We start from the raw sequence: 24,664 nt of genomic DNA, 5'->3' as shown, positions 1-24,664 counted from the left end.
TGAGAGACCAGCTCAGACTGACTATTTCTCAAGCCCAATTCTAAATTCCCCGAAGAAAGAATTTAACTGGCCACTCTTCAGTTCAATGATGATGCCAGACACAATCAATTAAAAGAAGAATGTTGCATTAAATCACAAAAATATGTCTGCCAGGGGTCAGTACTGAGCAGAGAGTGAAAAGTTCTCAGAGATATGGGGTTACGTGGGAAACAGACACTGCAAAGGAAAAGTGCAAAACATGCTATACCACTTATCAATATATATAATAAATACTTATATATTTGTTTCCCATGATTAGAATTCCTCAAAGCTCTTATCAGAGTGTCTGGAATATGGTGGAGCTCAGTCCATATTTATTGAAAAATAATTTAATTAAAAATTTTAATCTCTTTGGGATTTCATATTTTTAGCTCTAAAATAGGAATGACAGTACTTTATCCCTGAAAGCATGGATTGGATCCAATAATACTAAGTGTTATTGTTCAAATGTGTCCCCTAAAAGTTCATGTATTGGAATCTTAATCTCTTTGCCCTCATGAATGGATTAGTGGATTAATGAGGGCTCTGCCCTCACAAGTGGATTAATGTCATTATCACAGGAATGGCTTTGTTATCACAGGAGTGACATTGTTATAAAAGTGAGCTCTTATTGGCTGTCTTGCTCATGCTCTCTGCCATCTTATGATGCAGCAGGAAGGCCCTTACCAGATGCAGGCACCATGGTCTTAAACTTCGTAGCCTTTAGATGTGAATTAAGTAAACTTTTTTTTCTTATAAATTACCCAGTCTATGATATTCTGTGATAGCAGCAGAAAATAGGTTAGGACACTGTGGTGCTTTTTATAGATCCATTATCACATGTAAGACTTTTAAAAATATGTTTTACTAGACACAGATATCTGCAAGATTGAACTAATGTGGAGAAAGCTGCACTAGTGTCATCATTTCCTTAGCTGTTGAGAGTGGGACCAAACCTGGTCTCCATTTCTGAGCTCTCATTCACTAAGCACAAACTTTAGAATATACTTCTTCCATCTGGGAAGGGCTGACTTTTCTTAAAGACTAATGTTCCGTTTCTTTTATGGATTTTATCTTTGGTCCCTTGTCCACCTTTTTCAGTTTCTGGAAAAATCTTATTCCCAAATTGCAATAAAGTTCATGGATGCCAGGTGAATTTTCTCAAACATTATCCTTTCACAACTCAAGCCCAATCATGTCATTTTCCCTTATAAAAGACTTTGTGGTGAATACATAAATTTTATCCTACAGATTTTAAAGATATCACATTTTTTAAAATCCAATTAAATCTAACTCTAAGACCCAATTTTTATAGCTGGCAGAAAATTCAATCACAGTACTTAATGGGAGTTCTTCCCTCTGCCTAGAGTAGTCCAGAAACCTTACATGGTGCCCATAAAAAATGAACGTAGCTTCTAATGTGCTGTCATAGATGCCACTGATAGCCTCACTTTCCAAACCTACATGGCATCTGACGTGTTGACATCTCTACAGCTACTGTGCCAACTGAGGCATTTGCCTAGCAAGAAGCAGCAGTGCCTGGGGCAGGCTTCTCTGAATCACCTCTCTGAGTTCTCACTATCTAGGTCACCAGGTTTGCATCCCTGACTCTTTGGTGAACTGCCAACCTTAGTCCCTTCTCTACCTGAAGAAACCTCTCTCTCTCCTGTCTCTCGCTCCCAGGCATTCTTCTCTCTCCTCTCCCCAGCCAGGATACTGAACACAATCTCCCCCAAAGACAGAGTCTTTGAACACATGCACAAAGAACGTTGTTCTTTCAGCAGCTTCTCCTTTGGCCCTGCCAAAGCTCCAGGGCAAGGAAAGAGAAAAGCTCAGGCTGTCTTCTTGAAAGGAGACTGCAGTGGATTGGGTAGGTATAAATGGAAAACGCAAATTAATAGTCATAAAATTATACTGCCACACTTTCAAATACTCTCATTTTAAAAAATAGAATAGAGTTCAAAATCCATAGCCTGACCTCTAAGGCCTGCATTATCTGGTTTCTGTTTGCTTTTCTAGTTTTTATCATTCTCTGTATTTCTAATGCTCTGCAGAACTGCTAATAGTTCCCCCACATTCTTCTAAGGCATTTTCATGCTTAAGCAACTGTGTTCAAACTTCTCTCTCTGTGTGCCTTCCTGCCAACCCCCTTCCCCATCTCCTTAGTAAATTTCATTCATCTGTAAAAATTCAGCAGAAGGCTTATCACCTCAGGGAGGCTTCTTAAGGTGGAAATGACACTCTTCTGTAGACCTTACTATTCCCTCAAACATTTTAGTACATTTTAAAATATAAATGTCTGTCTTCCTTTATAATTCCATTAAGTCCTTGAGGACAGTAATCATTTCTATTCATTTCTCCATCCCAATATCTAGCCCATTCAGCTTACAGATGATGCCCTATAAAAAAAAACATAGACAATCAAGAATTAACAAAATAGAGAACCAGCATGATTGGATCTACAAGCATGTGGGCCCAGAAGCCTTGGTCTTTGAGATGGTATGTATCTGTGTGTGTGTGTGTTTCACCACCACCTTCAATCTAAGGTCATTTGATAGGCAGGAGGCATATCTTTTCAACCATATTTATGCCAGGGCATCATTTTTCTTTCTTTCAATGCATTCTGCCTTAAAATTCTTTACATTTGTGATGTGAATTCCCAGCCATTGGCTCCTGAGTCCACTGTTCGAGCTTCACTAATAGTTAAAGCCAGAGGTCCCAAATTAGCAGCCAGCCGGTAAAATACAGTCAGTCCTATTTGGCTTGATTTGCAAACATTTTTGTTTTTTTAATCTGAGTTCAATGCTGATATGGTTTGGCTGTGTCCCCACCCAAATCTCATCTTGAATTGTAACTCCCACAGTGGGAGGTGATTGAATGATGGGGATGGGTTTTTCCTGCGCTGTTCTCATGATAGTGAATGAGTCTCACAAGATCTGATGGGTTTAAAAATGGGAGTTTACACGTACAAGTTCTCTCTTTGCCTGCCACCACCCATGTAAGATGTGACTTGCTCCTCCTTGCATTCTGCTATGATCGTGAAGCCTTTGTGGCCACGTGGAACTGTAAGCTCAATTAAACCTCTTTCTTTTGTAAATTGCCCAGTCTCAGGTATGTCTTTATCAGCGGCTTGAAAATGGACTAATACAAATACTCTTCACATAGTTACCTCTCCTCCTTAGCTCTTGAAGGTATTTAAATCTGTGCCCCCTAATCTAAGCCAGCTCTGCATACAAGCTAGTCAGACTTTAAATCCTTCCCACTTTCAAGCCAAGAGTTGGTCTAATGGGCAGTTGACCATTTTACCATGGTGGGTACCTGAGAGTGCATGTGTGCTGAGATGAAAAATGTTGAGGGAGCAGAAGGAGAGATAAAAGGGCAAGACGCAAGAAAAGAAACAGAAAAACATGGCACCTGTCAGTTCCAGTTCTGCCCTGTCCCCAGTCCTTCTTTATTCTAGCTCAGGTGTACATGTTGACAGGTGGCCTATCCAAATGAGAATTTGCCCAGTGTCGGGAAAATCATCTTAGCATCCACTCCACTTGGGTAGTGTTCATCCACGTATATACAATAAGTGTTTTAATAAATGCAGTTATGTTTAACAAGTTATTATTTTGAACTTATGCTCTGTGAGGCTACATCCTAGAGCCACAGTGTCCACATACTTGGAGAACAGACAGTTTGGAGAAAAAGACTGACATGGAACCAGATCACTATTGAATAATATTAATTACTATTATTATAGTATAATTAGTAATATTAATGAATAAGACAGCTATACAGAGGGTAATGGGGGAGTAGAGAGAAGAGGCCCTAGGCCCAATATGAAAATTCAGAGTAGACTTTCTGAAGGAAGTGCACTTTGTGCCAGGAAAAGAAAGGCACCAAGGGCTCATCATGAGGATGGTGGATGACTAGGAAATAAGGCTGAATAACAGATTATGATGGATATAGTATGCCATTTATTTAAACTTTAATCCAAATTCAATGGGAATTCCTATTTTTAAAGTAGGGAAGCGAAGTAATTAAATTCGAATTTTAGAAAGTTAGTCTAATGCTCTAAATAGATACCCTACTTAAACTATACTAAGTTATTTTAATAAATGCAATACAAAACTATTTGTGTTGCTTGTCTGTCATACCTACGTGAATGAATTTACACGCATATATGCCTTCTAGAAAATTCTAGATGTTGCTTTTCTTTCATTATCTGTTTTCTTGCTTTGGACACTGAGATAAGGCCACTTGAAACAAAAGGCTACAAACCAGCCAAAGACCATCAAAAACTTCCAAAAGGAACGTAAAACCTAAGAAACTCCAGTTTTAAGTTGGCAAGTCAATAAATCCTCTGGAAATTTACCAGATACTGCCTGAAATTTGTTCTATCTAGTTTTTTAAAATACTCTTAGTTCTCACATCAATTCAGTTCCAAATGTAAAAACTATATATATTTAGGGTCTGTAATTGTGAATTGTGTGTTTTTGTCACTATAGTAAAAGTATCTTTATAGATTTTTAAATGAATGCCAGTACTTGCTAATTGATTCTGCATGTTTTCCATTAACATTTACATGAATGATTAACAAATAGGATCTCAATGAAGGAGAAATTACAGGGACTATTTACAAGGCCATCACATTTCAGCTTACCTCCAAGCTGTGGCTTCTACCCCATTGATCACATTTCTCAGTTTGCCAACATTCTGGCGGTCATAAAACCAAGACTTCAAGCAGTTAAATATTGCTTAAAAGACAATTTCCCACTAGGTTACTTTCTGTAAATCTGAAAATATATTACAATATGAGGATACCTGTTTGCAGGGCAGGATCTTTGCAGTGGGATTGAAGGGGAAGAAACTTCACTTTGTCTTTGTCTCCCAGATCCCAAATGGATCCAGGCATGTGATTTGTCACTTCCTTAGTTACTGCTGGAAGCTCTTTGAAAACATACCTCATATTTTCTGGTTTCTGTCTTTTTGTAAGAATTTTGAATATAATACAATAGTGAAATTTGTAAAATTGATTCTCTAAGTTCTCTTGTCCCTCATTTTGACCCTCATAGGCACCACCTTTTGATCCCTGGGTTTCCCAAATTACTCCTATATTTGTCCCAAGCACCCCTTCATGATCTGAAGCAGGTGTTCTCTCCTTTTTCTCTCCCATTTCAAATTTGGAAGTCAGTTGGCTGGAAAATGTCTTCTCACTAACCTGTTAATGGCTGAAAGGTTTTTCATATGTTACTCCTTCTAGAGAGATTTGTATTTTTACCAGAACTGATTTGCCCTCATTCAAAGAAATAAATCTATGAAGATTGTGGCAAAACTGATTTATTTTCTTTTGAGACGGAGTCTTGCTCTGTCACCCAGGCTGGACTGCAGTCTCAGCTCACTGCAACCTCCGCCTCCTGGGTTCAAGAGATTCTCCTGCCTCAGCCTCCGGAGTAGCTGGGATTACAGTCACGCGCAACAATACCCGGCTAATTTTTGTATTCTTAGTAGAAACGGATTTCACTATGTTGGCCAGGCTGGTCTCAAACTCTTGACCTTGTGATCCACCCGCCTCGGCCTCCCAAAGTGCAGGGATTACAGGCGTGAGCCATTGTACCGGGCCCAACTGATTTATTTTCTTAAGCAATATGCTTTTCACTCCCTCATTTGGCCAATTGCTGTTGAATTAAGTTACTACTGTGACAGAGGAACTTTGCCAGGAGCTGATGGATGGCCAGATGGGACAGACATAGATCTTGCTTTTAAACAGCTTCCAGTGGAATAAGCAGAACAACCTTTTGGACAGGAGGCACCAGGCTAGTAGGGACCTTATTTGCTGCTGTAGCCCAACGCCAACAGAAAGCCTGTGGTTCATAGAGCGCAATAAAATTTGTTGAGATTAAATAGGTAATTGAGAGATAAAGATAAGTGACTTTCCCTATTTTCTGCAGCCTTGCAGGCGGTGGCAGTGAGGCAGTCCATTTTGGAACTAGAAGTTTAATGGGACCCCGGTAAAGGCAAACACATCTTTGATTGGCTGGTGTTGCTAAAAAGCAGAAGAAAAACAAAACAAACCTCCCAAAACTGTGAGTAAGACAAAAAGCAAAAAATCAAAGTCTGCATCTGAAAGATGGAAAGGACAGTCTATTGAGTCTTTGAAACCCTACTTGGGGGCTCTAGGGTTTTGGCTACAAGTCAAGATGAGGATCATAAGAATAATTGAATCAAGGTAATCAGGATAGGAATAAACTGATGAAAGATGTGTTAATATTTGGTGAGAGATTTTTTAAATGTGGCTGAGTTTTAAATTTTTTATTTAAACAATAGCATTCACAATAGTCGTTGCTATAACATAAAAGTCCACATAGCCATTGAAATCATGTATAGATTTGATTATAATGTGTGTGTGTGTGTGTGTGTGTGTGTGTGTATACACATAAAAACAAGTTTGACCGAAAACACACTAAAATGTTAAGTAACAATGATTATCACAAGGAAGTGGAATTATGGATGACTTTGATTTTCATTCCTATATTTTCTTTATTTTCCCAAAGTGTTTAAGTAACAAATATTGATAGCCAGAAAAATGTTGGTGTAAAGCAGTAGTAATTATTTAATGCCACTAAAACATTTTCCTGACAAGATGTGTGTGGAAAATTCAAGATTGTAATTCTGGGTGTTAAGAGAGGCTTAACAGAGATCTGCCTTTTAAATGTCAGCGAGGACAAGCACCCTGCTCTCAATCAAGAAACTGCACTTCTGACCTGGAAGTGTTTTAAGTACGTTTTGCTTTAATCTGATTTATAAAACAAACAAAATATATCTAAATAACAACTCTGAGGGATGAAAAGGCAGCAGATGTCACATTCTCTGAAAAGCTCTTGGAGGGGGAAAGGGGATGATGGAGCTGGAAGTGAAGAGATGGGAAGAAAATGACAACTTTCCCTAAATGCTGATTCTGTGATAATATTAAGTTGTGAAAACTCCTCTACTCTTTCTCCCCACTTGAGTCAAGACAAAAATAAAGCCACGTGTAGATGTCTTGTATACGTAGCCCAAACTGGATTGAACTTTTAACAAATCTATTGAGATTTGTTGGTGGTATTTATCCTTTTCTGTTTAAATTGAAGGAGTTGAAAAATGTCTTTGTGGCATATACAAAAATGTAAACAATGACTAAAGCTTAGGAAAGGTAGATCTTGAGATGATTTTTATTTTCTTCTTTTGCTTATGTTCTAAATTTTATTTTTCCTATGAGCATATATTACTGGTACAACAAGAAAAAAAGGATAGCACTTGAGAGGATCAAGATTAAGTCAAACAAAACAAATGTGTGTGAACGGAGAAGAGACAATGAGAAAACATACCCACCACTACTGGGTTTTCTTTGGGACATAGTGTAAGGGACGGATAGGTTTTTACTCTTACTTCTGTCTTAGGGTGTTAGCCATACTTTCTAAAATGGGCATGAGAAAATGATACATATATCATGATCTCGCTTTGTAAAACACAAAATTGCATACCTATATAGTATATAGATTTTGCAGGGAAATGTTTAGAAGTATTTAGACTAACCTGGGAAAGTGATCTTTTTCTGGGAAGATGGATTAAAAGTGAGAGAGGAAGAAAAATTGCTTTTTTTTCATTGACATGAGTGTTCTGTTTGATGTTTGGCAACAAAAATGTATGACTTTAGTAATTTTTACAAAGACATTGAAAACAACCACAAGAAAACACAAGAAACAAACACAAGAAAAGCTTGACAAACCCAGTTTAGTCTCAGCTGGCTCCTTTGCACTCTTTCACATGTGCTTCCTTTGGAACCTAGAGAGGAAGATTATTTTCTGTCGTGTAGCTCTGCCATTTCAGTCTGGGCTTTCACTCAGGTTATGGGCCCTTTTAATTATTTCAAATACATTCTAAAAACAAATATTTATTTTTCTATAAAATTCTCCCCATTTTTGCAATGTAGTTGAAAAGCAGGGAGCCAAGAAGAGTTAATTTGGAATCCTGGACTTCTTTTCATTTTACATGTTAATGTAGTTCGGATCTGTGTCCCTGCCCAAATCTCATATTGAAATATAATTTCCAGTGTTAGGCCTGGTGGGAGGTGATTGGATTATGGGGGTGGATTTCTCATGAATAGTTCAGCACCATCCGTCTTGGTACTGTCTTCACAGTAGTGAATGAGTTTTCATGAGACCTGGTCATTTAAAAGTGTGTAGCTCCTCCTCCCTCATTTTCTTGCTCCTGCTTTCACTGTGTGATGTGCCTGCTCTCCCTTGCCTTCCACCGTGACTGGAGGCTTTCTGAGGCCTCGCCAGAAGCAAATGCCACTATGCTTCCTATACAGCCCGCAGAACTGTGAGCCAATTAAACCTCTTTCATAAAAAAAAAAAATTACCCAGTCTTAGGTTTTATAACAATGTAAGAATGACCTAATGCACATGTCTACCATATAGGAGATGACAGGACCTATGAATATTAAAAATCTGTCATTTGGCCTTATTTTTTTACTTTTGAAAACGAGACTGATGGGTAAATAGTACTGTTCATCTCATTTAATGGTGTCCCCTATGGCTACATACAAAGCAAAACAAAAATCTGCAGAGGTCAATAATTTTAGTAACCCAAAACCTAGCAAAATCTTCGTGGCATTTCCATTTATTGTATCAGCTTTTAAAAAGGAGAATTCTGTCTTAGAAGACACCAGGGATGTGGAGCTCAAAGAACCATTTTGGTAGGGCTGTAGTATTCAGTTGTGCAGACTGGGCAGTACACAAAGGTGCTGTGTGACTTCAGTGTTGTGCCTACCCACAGTTCTCTCGTTCTTCCTGTGATAGGTTGAATTCTATTCTCTACCACTTTCCCAGAAAAAAAAGGATATGCTGGAGTCCTAACCCCCAGTCTCTCAGAATGTGACCTTATATGGAGATAGGGTCATCACAAAGCAAATCAAGTTGAAATAAAGTCTTTAGGATAGGCTGTAATCCAGTGTGACTGGCATCCTTATTAAAAGGGAAAATTTGGACACAGAGATATGCACAGAGGGAATACAATGTATAGACACAGTAAAAACACCATGTAAGGGGCAAGAGATGGCCAGGTCCACAAGAAGTTAGAGGAGAGGCATGGAACAGATTCTGCTTCACAGCCCTAGGATAGAACCTCCCCTGCTGACACCTGGATTTCAGACTTCTAGCTGCCAGAACTGTGAGACAGTTTCTGTTGCTGAAGCCACCCAGTTTGTGGTACTGTGTTATGGCAAGCCCAGGAAAATTATATGCCCCCACCCCTGCCCTGAACTTTTCTCAATTTTTATCTTTTCATGCCTTTTTTTCCCCTACTTCCTCTCTCTGACTTTTCTTGTCCGTGGAAACTCATATATAATCCTCTCCTCTGCTCTGGGTTTTACCAATTAGTTGAAAATGTGGTTAGAGTGTTCACCGAAATAAGCCAGACCGTAAGAAATTTCCAAAGAAGAAGAAAGCCTGTTTGGAGCATCACTGTTATTAGTCGTTGTGTTTTTGTTTAATTTATATTTCAGGCCTTACCAAAGCCAGTGTGTTTGACTCTATGTAGCATATAGTGTACATCTGAAGTCATATCTGAGCAAACACCTCCTAAATAATGGCCGGATGCATGCAGAACATCGTGTTCATCAAATAACACTGCATTCTGTACTTCATACAAATGATCACTTATTGGCCATCATCTGTGATCGTCAAGCACCTCTGTGCTGTTTGTTTTACTTTCTGCCCAGCAGACAGACTTTTTCATGATCACAGGAATTGCTTTTTATCCTAGCAGTCAACAGTGTATAAGCTTGATTTTATATAGCAATCTGTCAGAAATAAAGACAAAACAAATCCCAAGCAACATCTCAGGCAGTTCTGAAACCAGTACTTTCCAAGAAGTACTGTGTTCTGATTTGTCAAGATGAGATCTCACCAGCAGCATTCCCAGCCAGGATTAGACTGTGCTACCCAAGTAGTAAACTTAAAGCTCCAGTAGTAAACATAAACTTAACCTTTGTTTCTTTGGGGAACAAGAGGAAGGAGCATCAGTAGGATCTTTTCTCTGAAAAATACAACTGAAGTCTCGACATCTTGCAACTCCTTCAGTCTTCATTGTGAGGGTAATTATGCCTCAGTTCCCAAAGGTTTTGTAGGGGCATCAATCATTTCAGGCCAGGTTTCCTCCACACACTAACATCCATAGATCTACTAATTACAGATATTCTATATGCTATAGCATATATAGATTTACTAGTTGTCATTGAGGACAGCTTCACAGCTTCTTGTCAAGTGCCATTTATTTGAAGGCATTGTTATCATAATTTTCCTGAGAAATTACTTATAATGAAACATTGCAGTGAAGGTTCACACCCCTATTACTGTATTTGAACTATTTTTAAATAAACTCCTGAGATATATTTGTGAATTCTACCACAAAAGCTGCTTCGTACCATTGAACAAATTGCACATGATCCTAAGAAGGGAATGTTTCTCACATCCCATTTAACCACTTACACAAGCAGGAGTTTCAGAATCCAACAGACCTGGGCTCTGGGTCATAGTTTTCTAGTTACTTAACCTCTCTGAGCCCCCAATTCCTCTTCTGTGTGTAACTGAGAAGGGTGGCAAATGCTATACAGAATTACTACTGTCTTCTGAAGTGCATGAATCAAAGTAAGAGAAAGGCATTCATGTCAAGGTTTCTGCGGGTTTTTTTTTATCCTGCTACAGAAATAATGGCTCTATTGTTTGGATGGGTTTGTGTGTTTAGTTGATTTTTTTTTGTTATGTTTTTTTGTTTCTTGTTTTTTATATGGTGGTTCTAAAAGTGTTTTCCCAGACCAGAGGAATTAACATTACCTGGAAATGTTTAAGATACGCAAATTCTTTTTTTTTTTTTTTTTTTTGCCCAGGTTGGAGTGCAGTGGCGCAATCTCAGGTCACTGCAACCTCCGCCTCCCGGGTTCAAGCGATTCTTCTGCCTCAGCCTCCCAAGTAGCTTCCCAAGTAGCTGGGATTACAGGCGCCCGCCACCACACCCGGCTAAATTTTTGTATTTTTAGTAGAGACGGGGTTTCACCATGTTGGCCAGGATGGTCTTGATTGTTTGACCTAGTGATCCACCCGCCTCGGCCTCCCAAAGTGCTGGGATTACAGGCATGAGCCACCACGACCAGCCTAAGATATGCACATTTTCAACCACATCTACAGAATCAAATCTGCCTCTGCCCACAAGCTGTGTATGACTGATGCATGCTCGAATTTGAAAACCGCTAGACAAACTAAAGAAAGGCTTCAACCTGAGTTTAGATGTAGAGAATTGAGAGAATTGAATAGTTGCTACATAATAGAGAGAGGAACCTGGAGTTCCTAGGTACAATCTAGGAAAGGGATGATATGAAGACTGGAACCAGTAAGATGGTGAAAGCCTAAGGCATTGAATGAGTTGACATGGGCAACCATTATTATGGGCAGTGAGAAAGCCCGAGTCCAGAAGTGCAGGGACTAGTAGGACATTAACAGCAAGGCTGTCTAATATGTTCTTCTATTTATTTGCTTTTGATATGATTCTGTAACCTCCCACCTCATACCTATAAATCTTTAGTAAAATTTCTCCCGCACGCAATAGGCTTACATTGGTGGTGACTTTATTTTAGCGAGGGAGAGATGGAAATTTGTATACATGCCAAGATGAGATAAATACATTAGTGGATAAAAAACAGAGCAAAAGATATCAATGGAGGCAGAAGTGGAAGTCAGAGATGATTATACTCCAGGGCAGAGTTTCTTAACCTCAGTATTACTGGCATTTTAGACTAGAAGAGTATTTATGGGGGCTATCATAGTCATTGTAGGATGGTTAGCCATATTCCTGACACCTTAGATACCACTAATACCCCTACCTTAAGTTGTGACTGTCAAAAATGTCTTCAGTCATTGCCAAATGGAGAGTGTATTTGTCTTTTTTGTGTCACTATAAAGGAATACCTGAGATTGGGTAGTTTATAGAGAAAAGAGGTTTAATTGGCTTATGGCTCTGCAGGCTGTACAGGAAGCATGGCACCAGCATTGTACCTGGTGAGGGCCTCCGGAAGCTTACAATCATGGTGGAAGGCAAAGGGGGGGGTCAGCATATTACATGGCTAGAGCAGAAGCAAGAGAGGGAGGGAGGAAATGCCATACTCTTTTAAACAACCAGATCTCGTATGAACTACTAAAGCAGGAATTCACTCATCACCAAGGGGATGGCTAAGCCATTCATGAGGTATCAGCTGCCATGATCCAAACACCACCCACCAAGCCCCTCTCCAACACGGGGGATTGCATTACATGAGATTTGGAGGGGAGGAACATCCAAACCATATCAGGGGCAAATTACTTCCTTTGAAAACCACTGCTCTCGAATCTGCTAGGTGCCCTGGATTTTCTTAAGGACATGTAATGGCAGAGACAATTGGAGTGTGGTGGTTCATTCTTATCTGAATCATAAGTAAACAGGATATCTAGACGGCTGTTAAAATAAATCTTACAGAGTAGTATGAAAACTTAATAAGAATATATACAAAGTACCTAATACACATAGTACCTCTTTCTTTTTCATTTCTATTATAGACCTTTTTAGGAGACCCTGACCCAGGATGTTGATAAAGATGTGTGCATTGTTTTGTTTACTATTTGTTAAGAACTGTGAAGGATGCGAGATTTTTCCATTTGCAAGCTAACAAGTTAACCTACTACAGCTCATGGATGCTAAAAGAAGACACAAAATAGCTGAGTTAGAGAAAAATAGACAATTCGTTACTCAGCAATAGCAGCAGCCAGAGTGTCAGCAATCTCTTGAGATGATTTTCCAATCCCAGTTTCCACAGGATGACACAAAGAGGACAAGATGATACATTCACACAGGTCTTGTCAAGGCTGCCTGACGAGAGAGGAACCTTGAGCTTAGGGATCCTGAATCTTTCCCATTGAACTGTAAGCATGTCTGCCCTTTGCTCTGGAGGGAGATACTGTCTTCACAATTCAAAGTTGTTCGTTAAACAGACAGACATTCTTGAAATGAGAGTCTTGAACAAAGGCAACCGGTACCTCTGCTCACAAGATGTGCAGAAACACTAGACAGTTTTCCAACTCTGCTATACTGTGGGCTGTTTAGGGACTGGGGCTAAGTTTATTCATCTTTATAACTCTAGTTCCTGTTACTCAGGAGGTCATTAATAAGTACTTTTTGGATAAATTATAAAAATACATAATAAAATGGCAGGGCAGTTTAAGGAGCTACGTTTAGCCCAACTGAACACTCTATCCATTATACAGTTCTGTTAGTTTCTCATTGCTGCTGTAAGAAATTACCATAAACTTAGTGACTTAAAACAGCACATGTTTATGTTAGAGCTTTGAAGGTCAGAAGTCTGAAATGATTTTTACTGGGCTAATGTTAAGATGACTGCAGAACTGTGTTTCTTATGCAGGCTGTAGGAGAGAATCCATTTCTTGACTTTTCCAGCTTCTAAAGACCTTATGTTCCTTGGCTTGGAGCCCCTTTCTCCATCTTTAAAGCCAGCAGGATAGCATCTTCAAATTTCTCTCTCACTCTGACCTTTCTGCGTCACTCTTTCACCTATAAAGAGCCTTATGATTACATTAAAAACACCTGAGTAATCCAGACTATTCTCCCCATTTCAAGATCCTTAGCTTAATTACAGCTTTTACCACGTAAGACAACATATTCACAGCTTCAGGGAATTAGGATGTGGAAACCCCAGGGACCATTATTCCGCCTACTCTGAAAGCCTACCCTTTTGTAAATGGTCAGGTTTTACCCCTTCAATAAGACTTCACTGAGAAATAAAGCATAGTCATTCTGGTTTCAGAATCAGGAGTGAACTTTTCCCTTCACACTCTTTTCTCCTCTTATAATTTACATATGGAATGCATTTTAATTTTTTTTGCAAGTCCTTTGCTTAGCACCCAAAGTATGCTAAGGAAAAAGTGCTTTCCAAGAAATAGTAGGCAGCATACTATGTTTACTTGTGATTTTTCCACATTATGTATAGAAGGGATTATGTATATTTTCTATTCTTCCATAAATTTCTTCCGTAGGAGCTAATTTTTGCCTACAGCAAGAAACAAGTACGTCCTTAAAGTATTGGTAAGTATGGTTGAACATACTTTAAAGACCCTCTTATCTGAGAGGAAAAAAAAAATCTTGAGCTAATATGTGCTAGGAGTTTTACTAAACACCTAACCTTATCCATCAGTTAATCCTCAAAACAGATGGGTGCTACCACTACTCTAGTTCACAGGTGTGCATTATGCCCAAGGCCCAGTACCTTGTGAGTAGATAAGGCACAAGTCACACCCTGGCTTTCTGACTCTACAACCCTCAAACGTAGCACTTGGGCTAAATTTCTTCCTTGTTTCTGAGTCCTTCATTTCTTTTTGTGACATATGACATATACAAATTGCATACAGCACACACGCATGACATTACCTATAACAGGGGATGACAAATATGGTCCATGGGCTGAAGGCACCCTACCGCCATTTTTTGTAAGTGAATGTTATTGGAATACACCCGTGCCAATACTTTTGCATAATGTCTATGTCTACTTTCAGGCTATTATGGCAGAGTTGAGTAGTTGTGACAGAAACCATATGGCCTATGAAACCTAAAATAACTACCGCCTCACCCTTTTCAGAAGAAGTTTGCTGACTGTGATGGTTAATTTTATGTGTCAACTTCACCGTGCCACAGAGTGTCCAGATTAAACATTGTTTCTGGGTGTATCTGTGAGGGTGTTTCCAGATGAGATTGGCATTTGAATCAGTGGACTCAGAGGAGTAGATGGTCTCTCCAATGGGAGTGGCCATCATCCAGTCTCCTGAGAGCCTGAATAGAACAGAAAAGGCAGAGGAAGGAGGAATTTTTTCCTTTTTCTTCCTGCCTGCCTGCTTGAGACGGGACATCCATCTTCACTTATCCTTGAACTGATGCTTATACCATTAGTTTCCTTGCTTCTTAGGCCTTCTGATCAAAACTGGAATTGCATCACTGGCTTTCCTAGGTTTCCAGCTTGCAGACAGCATATTGTGGAACTTCTCAGTCTCCATAAATGTGTGAGCCATTTCCTCATAATAAATCTCTCTCCATATCTAGATAGATAGATGATAGATGATAGATAGATAGATAGATAGATAGATAGATAGATAGATTTTCTATTATTTACATTTATCTGGAGAACCCTGACTGATATGCTGACCCCAACCTATATGAGAAAAAGGAATGCTGGCAGCAACCTGGAAGTCTTCCATATGCCTTTCCTGCTGATAACCCCGTCCGTCTCTCTTCGCCATCAGTAACCACTATCCTGCCTTTTGTGGTCCTTGTTTTCTTTTTCTCCTACATGTTGTTAAACAGTATAGTTTAGATTTGCCTTTTCTTTTTACTGTAAGAAAGAATGATAATAGATTACTTGTCCAAGTGTCCTGTTGCACATGTATATGGGTTTATGTTGGGTATATATGTAAGAATAGACTTTCTAGGTCATAGGGTATGTGTTATCTTCAACTTTAGTAGACCATTCCAGGTTCGTTTCCAAAAGGTTTTTGTTTATTGGCTTGTTTGTTTTAATTGACAATAGTTGTACATATTCATGGGGTACATAATGACGTTTTGATACATGTAATGTATGGTGATCAGATCAGGACAATTAGTGTATCCATCAGCTCAAACATTGATCATTTATTTCTGTTGGAAATACGCAATATCCTCCTATCCTGGCTATTTGAAAACATATATTATTGTTGACTATAGTCATCCTACAGTGGCATAGAACACATTCTTTCTATCTAGTTGTCATTTTCTGTCCTTAAATAGGGGTCCCCACCCCCTGGACCACTGACGAGTACCAATCCGTGGCCTGTTAGGAACCGGGCTTCACACAGGAGGTGAGCAGTGGGTGAGCAAGCATTACCAACTGACCTCCACTCCCTGTCAGATTAGTGGCGGTATTAGATTCCCATAGAAGCACAAACTCTATTGTGAACTGTGCATGTAAGGAATCTTGGTTGTGTGCACCTTATGAGAATCTAATGCCTGATGATCTGAGGTGGAACAGCTTCATCCTGAAACCATCCCCCACCCACAGTCTGTGGAAAACAGTTTTCCCCAAAACCAGTACCTGGTGCCAAAAAGGTTGGCAACCCCTGCTTTAACAAATCTCTCCCTATCCCTCCCTTCTCCTTACCCTTCCCAGCCTCTAGTATCCTCTACTTTACTCTTTACTTCTGGGATCAACTTATTTTAGCTTCCACATAGGAGTGAGAATATTCAGTGTTTATCTTTCTGTTCCTGACTTATTCCACTTAATATGATATCCTCTAGCTCCATCCATGTTGATGTGAATGGCAGGATTTCATTCATTTTTTATGACTGAATAGTATTTTATTGCATATATATACACCGTATTTTCTTTATCCATTTTTCTCTTGTTAGACATCTAAGTTGATTCCATAACTTGGCTATTATGAGTAGTGCTGCAATAAACATGGGAGTGCAGATATCTCTTCAATATAATGATTTTCTTTCCTATGGATAAATTCTAAGTGGTGAGATTACTAGATTATATGGTAGAATTATTTGTAGGTTTTCGAGGAACCACCATACTGATATCCATATTGTCCACAGTAATTGTATTAGTTAGCATTTCCATCAACAGTGTGTAATATTTGCCTTTCTCCGCACCCTGGGCAGCATTTGTTATTTTTTGTCTTTTTGATAATAAACATCACTGGGGTGAGATGTTCTTTCGTAGTAGTTTTGATTGCACTTTTCTTATGATGAGTGATGTTGAGCATTTTTAATATACTTATTGGCCATTTGTATGTCTTCTTTTGAGAAACGTTTGTTCAGATCATTTGTCCATTTTTAAATTGTATTGTTTGGGATTTTTTTCCTGTTGAGATGTTTGAGTTCCTTGTATATTCTGGATATCAACACCCTGTCGAATGAATAGTCTGCAAATATTTTCTCCCATTCTGTAGGTTGTCTTTGTTGATTGTTGATTGTTTTCTTTGCTGTGCAGAGGTTTTAGTTTGATAAAATCCCATTGGTTTACTTTTGCCTTTGTTGCCTATGATTTTGGGGCCTTATTCATAAAACATTTCCCCAGACTACTGTCCTGAAGCATTTTCCCTATGTTTTCTTCCAGTAGTTTTATTGTTTCACGTCTTTGTTGTTTCACATCTTAAGTTGATTTTTGTAAAGGGTGAGAGCTGGGGTTCTAGTTTTATTCTTCTGCATATAGACATCCAGTTTTCCCAGCAGTGTTTATTGAAGAGACTGTCCTTTCTACAATGTGTGTTCTTGGTGCTCTTATCAAGAATCAGTTGGCTGGAGGTGCATAAATTTATCTCTGGGCTCTCTGTTCTATTCTATTATTGTATGTGTCTGTTTTTAGTCTAGTACTATGCTGTTTTGATTACTACAACTTTATTGTATATTTTGAGGTGTGGAAGTATGGTACCTCCAGCTTTGTTCTTTTTGCTCAGGATTGCTTTGGCTATTCAGGGTCTTGTGATTCCATACAAATTTTAGAATTATGTTTTTCTATTGCTGTGAAAGATGTCATTGGTATTTGGATAGGGATGGCATTGAATCTGTAGATTGCTTTGAGTAGTGTGGTCACTTTAACATTAATTCTTCTGATTCATGAACAAGAGATGTCCTTCTACTTGCTTCTATCCTCTTCAATTTCTTTTATGTTATTATTTATTTATTTATTTATTTTATATTTTAAGCTTTTATTTTAGATTCAGGAGTACAAGTGCAGGTTTGTTGTATAGGTAAATTTATGTCACAGGGGTTTGTTGAACAGACTATTTCATCACCCAGGTACAAAGCCTAGTACCCAATAGTTATTTTTTCTGATCCTCTCCCTCTTCCCACCCTCTACCTTCAAGTAGGCCCCAATGTCTGTTGTTCCCCTTTTTATGTCCATGTGTTCTCATCATTCAGTTCCTACTTTAAATGAAAACACATGTATTTGATTTTTTGTTCCTGAATTAGTTTGCTAAGGAAATAGTCTCTAGCTCCATCCATGCTCCTACAAAGGACATGATCTCGTTCTTTTTTGTGGTTGCATAGTATTCCATCGTGTATATATACCACATTCTCTTTATCCAATCTGCTGTTGGTGGACATTTAGGTTGATTCCATGTCTTTGCTATTTTGAGTAGTGCTGAATTGAACATATGTGTTCATGTGTCTTTATGATACAATAATGTATATTCATTGAGTATATACCCAGGAGTGAGATTGTTGGGTAGAATGGTAGTTCTGTTTTTAGCTCTTTGAAGTATCACCACACTACTTTTCACTATGGTTGAACTAATTTAGACTCCCACCAACAGTGTTTGCGCATTCCCTTTTCTCTGCAAACTTGTCAGTATCTGTTATTTCTTGACTTTTTAATAACAGCCATTCTGACTGATGTGAGATAGTATCTCATTGTGGTTTTCATTTGCATTTATCTAAAAATCGGTGATATTGAACTTTTTTCATATGTTTTTGGCCACATGTATGTCTTCTTTTGAAAAGTGTCTGTTCATGTCCTATGCCTACTTTTTAATACGGCTGGGTTTTTGTGTTTTTTTTTTCTTGTAAATCTGTTTAAGTTTCTTACAGATGCTGGATATTAGACCTTTGTCAGATGCCTAGTTTGCAAATATTTTCTCCCAATCTGTAGGTTGTCTGTTTACTCTGTGGGTAGTTTCTTTTGCTGTGCAGAAGCTCTTTGGTTTAATTCAATACCATTTGTTGATTTTTGGTTTTGTTGTGATTGCTTTTGACCTCTTTGTCACGAAGTCTTTGCCAGTTCCCATGTCCAGAATGGTATTGCCTATGTTGTCATTCAGGATTTTTAATAGTTTTGAGTTTTACATTTAAGTCTTGAATCCATCTTGAGTTGATTTTTGTATATAGTGTAAGGAAAGGGTCCAGTTTCAATCATCTTCATATGGCTAGCCAGTTATCCCAGTGCCATTGATTGAATAGGGAGCCCTTCCCCCACTGCCTTTTTTTTTTTTTGTCATCTTTATCAAAGATCAGATTTTTGTAGATGTGTGGCCTTATTTCTGGGCTCTTCATTCTGTTCCATTGGTCTAGACATCTGTTTTTGTTTTTTGTTTTTTGTTTTGTTTCATTTTGTTTTGTTTTTACCAGTACCATGGTATTTTGATTACTGTAGCCCTGCTGTATATTAATAGTTTGAAGTCAGGTAACGTGACGCCTCCAGCTTTCTTCTTTTGTTTAGGATTGCCTTGACTATTCAGGATCTTTATCAGTTCCGTATGAATTTTAAAATAGTTTTTTCTAGTTCTGTGAAGAATGTCATTGATAGTTTGATAGGTATAGCATTAAATCTGTAAATACTTTGGGCAGTATGACCATTTTAATGATACTGATTCTTCCTATCCATGAGCATGGAATGTTTTTCTGTTTGTTTGTGTCATCGCTGATTTCTTTGAACAATGTTTTGTAATTTTCATTGTAGAGATCTTTTACCTCCCTGGCGAGCTGTATTCCTAGGTATTTTATTCTTTTCTTGGCAATTGTGAGTAGGATTGTATTCCTGATTTGGCTCTCAGCTTGGCTGTTTTTGGTGTATAGAAATGCTAGTGATTTTTGTATATTGATTTTGTATCCTGAGACTTTGCTAAAGTTGTTTATCGGCTAAAGGATCTTTTGAGCTGAGACTATGAGGTTTTCTAGATATAGGATCATGTCATCAGCAAACAGGGATAGTTTGACTTCCTCTTTCTTCCTCTTTTTCTCTTCGGATGCCCTCTTTCTCCTGCCTATTGCTCTGGCCAGGACTTCCAATACTATGTTGAATAGGAGTGGTAAGAGAGGGCATCCTTGTCTTATGTCAGTTTTAAAGGGGAATGCTTCCAGCTTTTGCTCAGTAAGCATAATGTTGGCTGTGGGTTTGTCATAGATGGCTTTTATTTTGAGGTACATTCCTTCAATACCTAATTTATTGAGAGTTTTTAACAGGAAGAGATGTTGAATTTTATCAAAAGCCTTTTTTGTATCAGTTGAGATAATCATGTGGTTTTTGTCTTTAGTTCTATTTATGTGACGAATCACATTTATTGATTTACATATGTTGAACCAACCTTGTATCCCAGGGATAAAGCCTACTTGATCATGATGGATTAGCTTTTTGATGTGCTGCTGGATTCCGTTTACGAGTATTTTCTTTATATGCTCTTCAACTTCTTTCATCAGTGTTTTGTAGTTTTTCTTGTTGAGGTCTTTCACCTTCCTGGTTAAATTTATTCCCAAGTATTTTATTGTTTCTATACTTATTGTAAATGGAATTGCCTTCTTGATTTCTTTTTCAGCCATTTTGTGGTTCATGTATAGAAATGCTACAAATTTTTGTATGATAGTTTTGTATCCTGCAACTTTCTTGAATTCATTTATCTTTTCTAAGAGTTTTTTGGTAAAGTCTTTCCATTTTTCTATATATAAGATCATGTTATTTGCAGACAGGTACAATTTGATTTTTTCCTTTTCAATTTGGATATCTTTTATTTCTTTTTCTTGCCTAATTGCTCTGGTTAGGACTTCCAGCACTGTGTTCATCAAGAGTGGTGAGAGTGGGCAATAAGTCTTTTTTCAGTTCTTAGAGGAAAAGTTTTCCATTTTTCTCCTTTCATTATATTAGCTGTGAATTTATCATATATGAATTTTATTATATCGAGGTACTTTTCTTCTGTATGTAATTTATTATCTGTTTTTGTCATAAAGTGATATTAAATATTATCAAAGGCTTTTTCTGTATTTATTGAGATGATTATGGGTTTTGTTCCTTATTCTATTGGTGTAATGTATGATGTTTTTTGATTTGCAAATGTTGAATTATCCTTGCATTCCTGGGATAAATCTCATTTGATCATGGTTATTATTGTTCTGACATGTTGTTGGATTTGGTTTGCTATTATTTTGTTGAGGATTTTTGTATCTATGTTTGGCAGGTATATTAGACCTTTTTCGGTTGTTGTGTCATTGTCTTCTTTTGGTGTTAAAGTTAGGATGGCCTCATAGAATAAGTTTAGGAAAAAAATCACTCTGCTGCAATTTTTTCGAGTAGTTTGAGAACTGGTATTAATTCTTTTTTAAGGTTTCAGTAGAATTCAGTGGTGAAACCATCCATTCACGAATGTTTCTTTGTTGGAAGACTTTATTACTGACTCAATGTTGTTAATTGTGATTGGTCTATTCAGGTTTCCTATTTCTTCTTAGTTCAATTTTCATATGTTGTATGTGTCTAGGACTTTACCCATTTTCTCTAGATTTTCAAATTTATTGGCATGTACATTCATAGTACTCTCTAATGATTCTTTGTATTTCTGTAGTATTCATTTTGCCATTCAGTATGCCATCTCATTTTTGTTACTGATTTTTAAGTCTTCCTTAATTTTTCTTAGTCTAACTAATGGTTTGTTGACTTTGTTTATCTGTTTTTAAAAAACAGTTTATTGTTTTATTGATCTTTTGCAATTTTTAGTCTCAATTTTATTTCTGTGCCTTTAATCATCATTATTTCTTTTCTTCTACTAACTTTAGGTTTGTTTTGTTCCTGCTTTCCTAGTTAGTCAAGATGCTTCATTAGGCTGTTTATTTGAAATATTTCTAGGTTTTCGATGTAGACATTAAATGCTAAAAGCCTGCCTGTTAATAATGCTTTTGCTTTGGCCCCATAGATTTTGGTATATTGTGTTTCTATTCTCATTTGTTTCAAGGAATTTTTAACTTTTATTCTCAATTTCTTCTTTCACTTACTGATCACTCAGGAGCTTGTTGTTTAATGTCCACATATTCATGTAGTTTTGAATGTTTCTCTTGTTACAGATGTCTAGTTTTATTTCATTGTGTTCAGATAAGATACTTCATATGGTTTTGATTTTGAAAATTTTTTTGAGACTTGTTTTTTGTCCTAACATATGGTCAATCCTGAAGAATGTTCCATGTGCTGATGAAAAGAATATGTATTTTTCAGCTATTGGGTGAAATGTTCTGTAAAGGTCTGTTAGGTTTATTTGGTCTATAGTGCAGTTTCAGTTCAATGTTTCTTATTGATTGTCTGTCTAGATGATCTGTTGGGGTGTTGAAGTCCCCAACTATTATTGTATTGAGGTCTATCTCTCCCTTTAGATCTAATAATATTTGCTTTATATACCTGGGCAATCCAGTGTTGGTTGTATACATATTTATAATTGAAATATTCTCTTGTTGAATTTATCACTGTATTATCATATAATGTCTTTATTTGTCTTTTTCCAGCTTTTAACTTGAGGTCTGTTTTATCTGCTATAAGGATAGCTACTTCTTGTTTTTGGTGTTCATATGTATGGAATATCTTTTTCTATTCCTTCATTTGCAGTTTATGTGTCTTTACAGGTGGAATAAGTCTCTTGTAGACAGCATATAGTTGGTTCTTCTTTTTTAATCCACTCAGCCCACTATATCTTCAAATTTTCATTCAAAATTTGATAGATGAGCACTTAATTCTGTCATTTTATTGATTATTTTCTGGATATTTTATTAATTGCTTGCTCCTTACTTCCTCTTATTGTTTACTTTTGTTATTGGGTCTTTTCTGTAGTGATAAGGTTAGATTCTCTTTCTCCTTTGTGTGTCAGCTCTACCAGTGAATTTTACAGTTTTGCATGTTTTCATGATAGTGTTTGTACTTCCAGATATAAGACTACCTTGAGCATTTTCCATAAGGCTGGTTCAGTGGTGATGAATTCCCTCAGTTTTTGCTTGTCTGCAAAAGATTTTGTTCTTCATTTCTGAAGGATAGTTTTGCTAAGTATAATACTCTTGCCTGGTAGTTTATTTATTTCAGTACTTTGAATATATTATCCTATTTTCTCCTGGCCTTTAAGGTTTCTGCTGAGAAGTCCTCTGTTAGTTTAATGAGGATTCTTTTATTTGTAACCTGAAGCTTTTCTCTTGCTGCTCTTTAAAAATCTTTGTTTCTTTATATTCTTTCTTTTCTTTTTTTTTTTTTTTTTTTAGTTAAAAAAAATCTGGCCTTACTGGATCAAAATTCCTTGTTTCTTTTTGACTTTTGATAATTTGACTATAATGTTTCCCAGATATGACCTCTTTGGGTTGAATTTATTTGGAGTTTTTTGAGCTCCCTAGACCCGGATGTCTATCTCTCTCTAAACCTCGGGAAGTTTTCTGCTATTATTTCATTAAATACGTCTTTCTCACCTTTATTTCTTCTCTTCTTCTTCTGGAATACTCATAGTATGAATATTTATTTGCTAAACAGTGATGCATAAATCTCATAGGCTTTCTTCATTCTTTTTATTTATTTATTTACTTATTTTTCTCTGGGTTATTTCAAACCTGTCTGCAAGCTGAGAAATTCTTCTGCTTGGTATAATCTGTTGTTGAGGTGCTTGATTGTATTTTTTAATTTTATTCATTAAATTCTTCAGCTCTAGGATTTTAGTTTGTTCTTTTTTATGATATCTATCTCTTTGCTAAATTTCTCATTCAAATCATGAATTATTTTCTTGATTTAATTGAATTGTTTATCTGAATTCTTTTGTATCTCACTGAGCTTCCTTAAGATTATTATTTTGAATTCTTTTTCTGGAATTTCATATATTTTCTTATGATTGAGATCTATTACTGGAGCATTATTGTTTTCCTTTGAAGGTTACATGCTTCCTTGCTTCTTCATGGTTGACATATTCCTACGTTGATTTCTACACATCTGGGAGAAAAGTCACCTCTTCAAATTTTGCAGAGGTTTCATATGGAATGACTTACTCAGATGAATGGGTCTTGGAGTGTCAGTTTGGTGGCATGTGTTGGTGTTGGTTTTAGGTAGACTCAGTAGTGTAGTCTTCAAGTAGTGTCTTTAGTTGTAATCCACACTAGTGATGTTTGTGAGCTTCTCAGTGGCCTAGTCCGAGAGCATTTGTGGTGGAAGTGGTGTGAGTTTTCCAAGGATAGGCTCACCAGGCTGTTTCTCAGGTTAGGTGCACAGGTTTGCACATGATGCATCAGCCAATTTGGGGTCTGGCTCTCTGGAGTTGTGGTCATGGGCATGTTATTCTGACTGGGAGCATAGGTCCATGGTTGTTTGGCCATCCTGAGGGAATGCGCACCAGGAACGGCCTATGGGACTGCTCCTTAGGCGTAGTATGCAGGCATACCTCTGCTTAACCAACCTGGGGGCATGTCTGCTGGGGGCAACCTATGAGACTGTTTCTAAAGCCCAGGACACAGCTGCATGACTGCTTGGCTGGCCTAGGGGGTTTGTCTGTGGGTGGTGGCCCACCGAGCTGTTTCATGAGTCCAGGATGCTGGTGTACCACTGCTTGGTTGGCCTGGGGCCTTGACCACTAGGGGCAGCCTGTGGAGTTATTTCTCAGTCCCAGGGTGTGTGTGCACAGCTCCTTGGCCAGCCTAAGGGAGTTCCTGTTAGCGGAAGCCCACAGATCTGTTTCTCAGACTGATTGTAGATACAGGGCTGATGAACTGGTCATAGGCCTGTCTGCAGGGGTTGGGGTACCTCAGGGCTGTTTCTCAGGCTCTGGGCCCAGGT

The 24,664-nt window shown here is 37.8% G+C and overlaps 1 long non-coding RNA gene across 1 annotated transcript in view; it reads left to right on the top strand.

Annotated features, from left to right (window-relative positions):
* The first annotated feature begins 13 nt into the window (after positions 1-13).
* The window catches only part of LOC108582418, a 49,081-nt gene continuing 24,430 nt past the window's right edge, over positions 14-24,664 (top strand). Inside the window, exons 1-2 of the long non-coding RNA XR_001895900.3 lie at positions 14-2,517; positions 5,955-6,089. This is a non-coding gene — a long non-coding RNA (uncharacterized LOC108582418). The remainder of the gene's footprint in view (positions 2,518-5,954; positions 6,090-24,664) is intronic.

The sequence above is a fragment of the Papio anubis genome, chromosome 13 (assembly GCF_008728515.1).
Source record: "Papio anubis isolate 15944 chromosome 13, Panubis1.0, whole genome shotgun sequence".
NCBI lineage: Eukaryota > Metazoa > Chordata > Mammalia > Primates > Cercopithecidae > Papio > Papio anubis.
The sequence above is the reverse complement of the archived record's forward strand: the minus strand, read 5'-3'. Positions and strand labels throughout refer to the sequence as shown.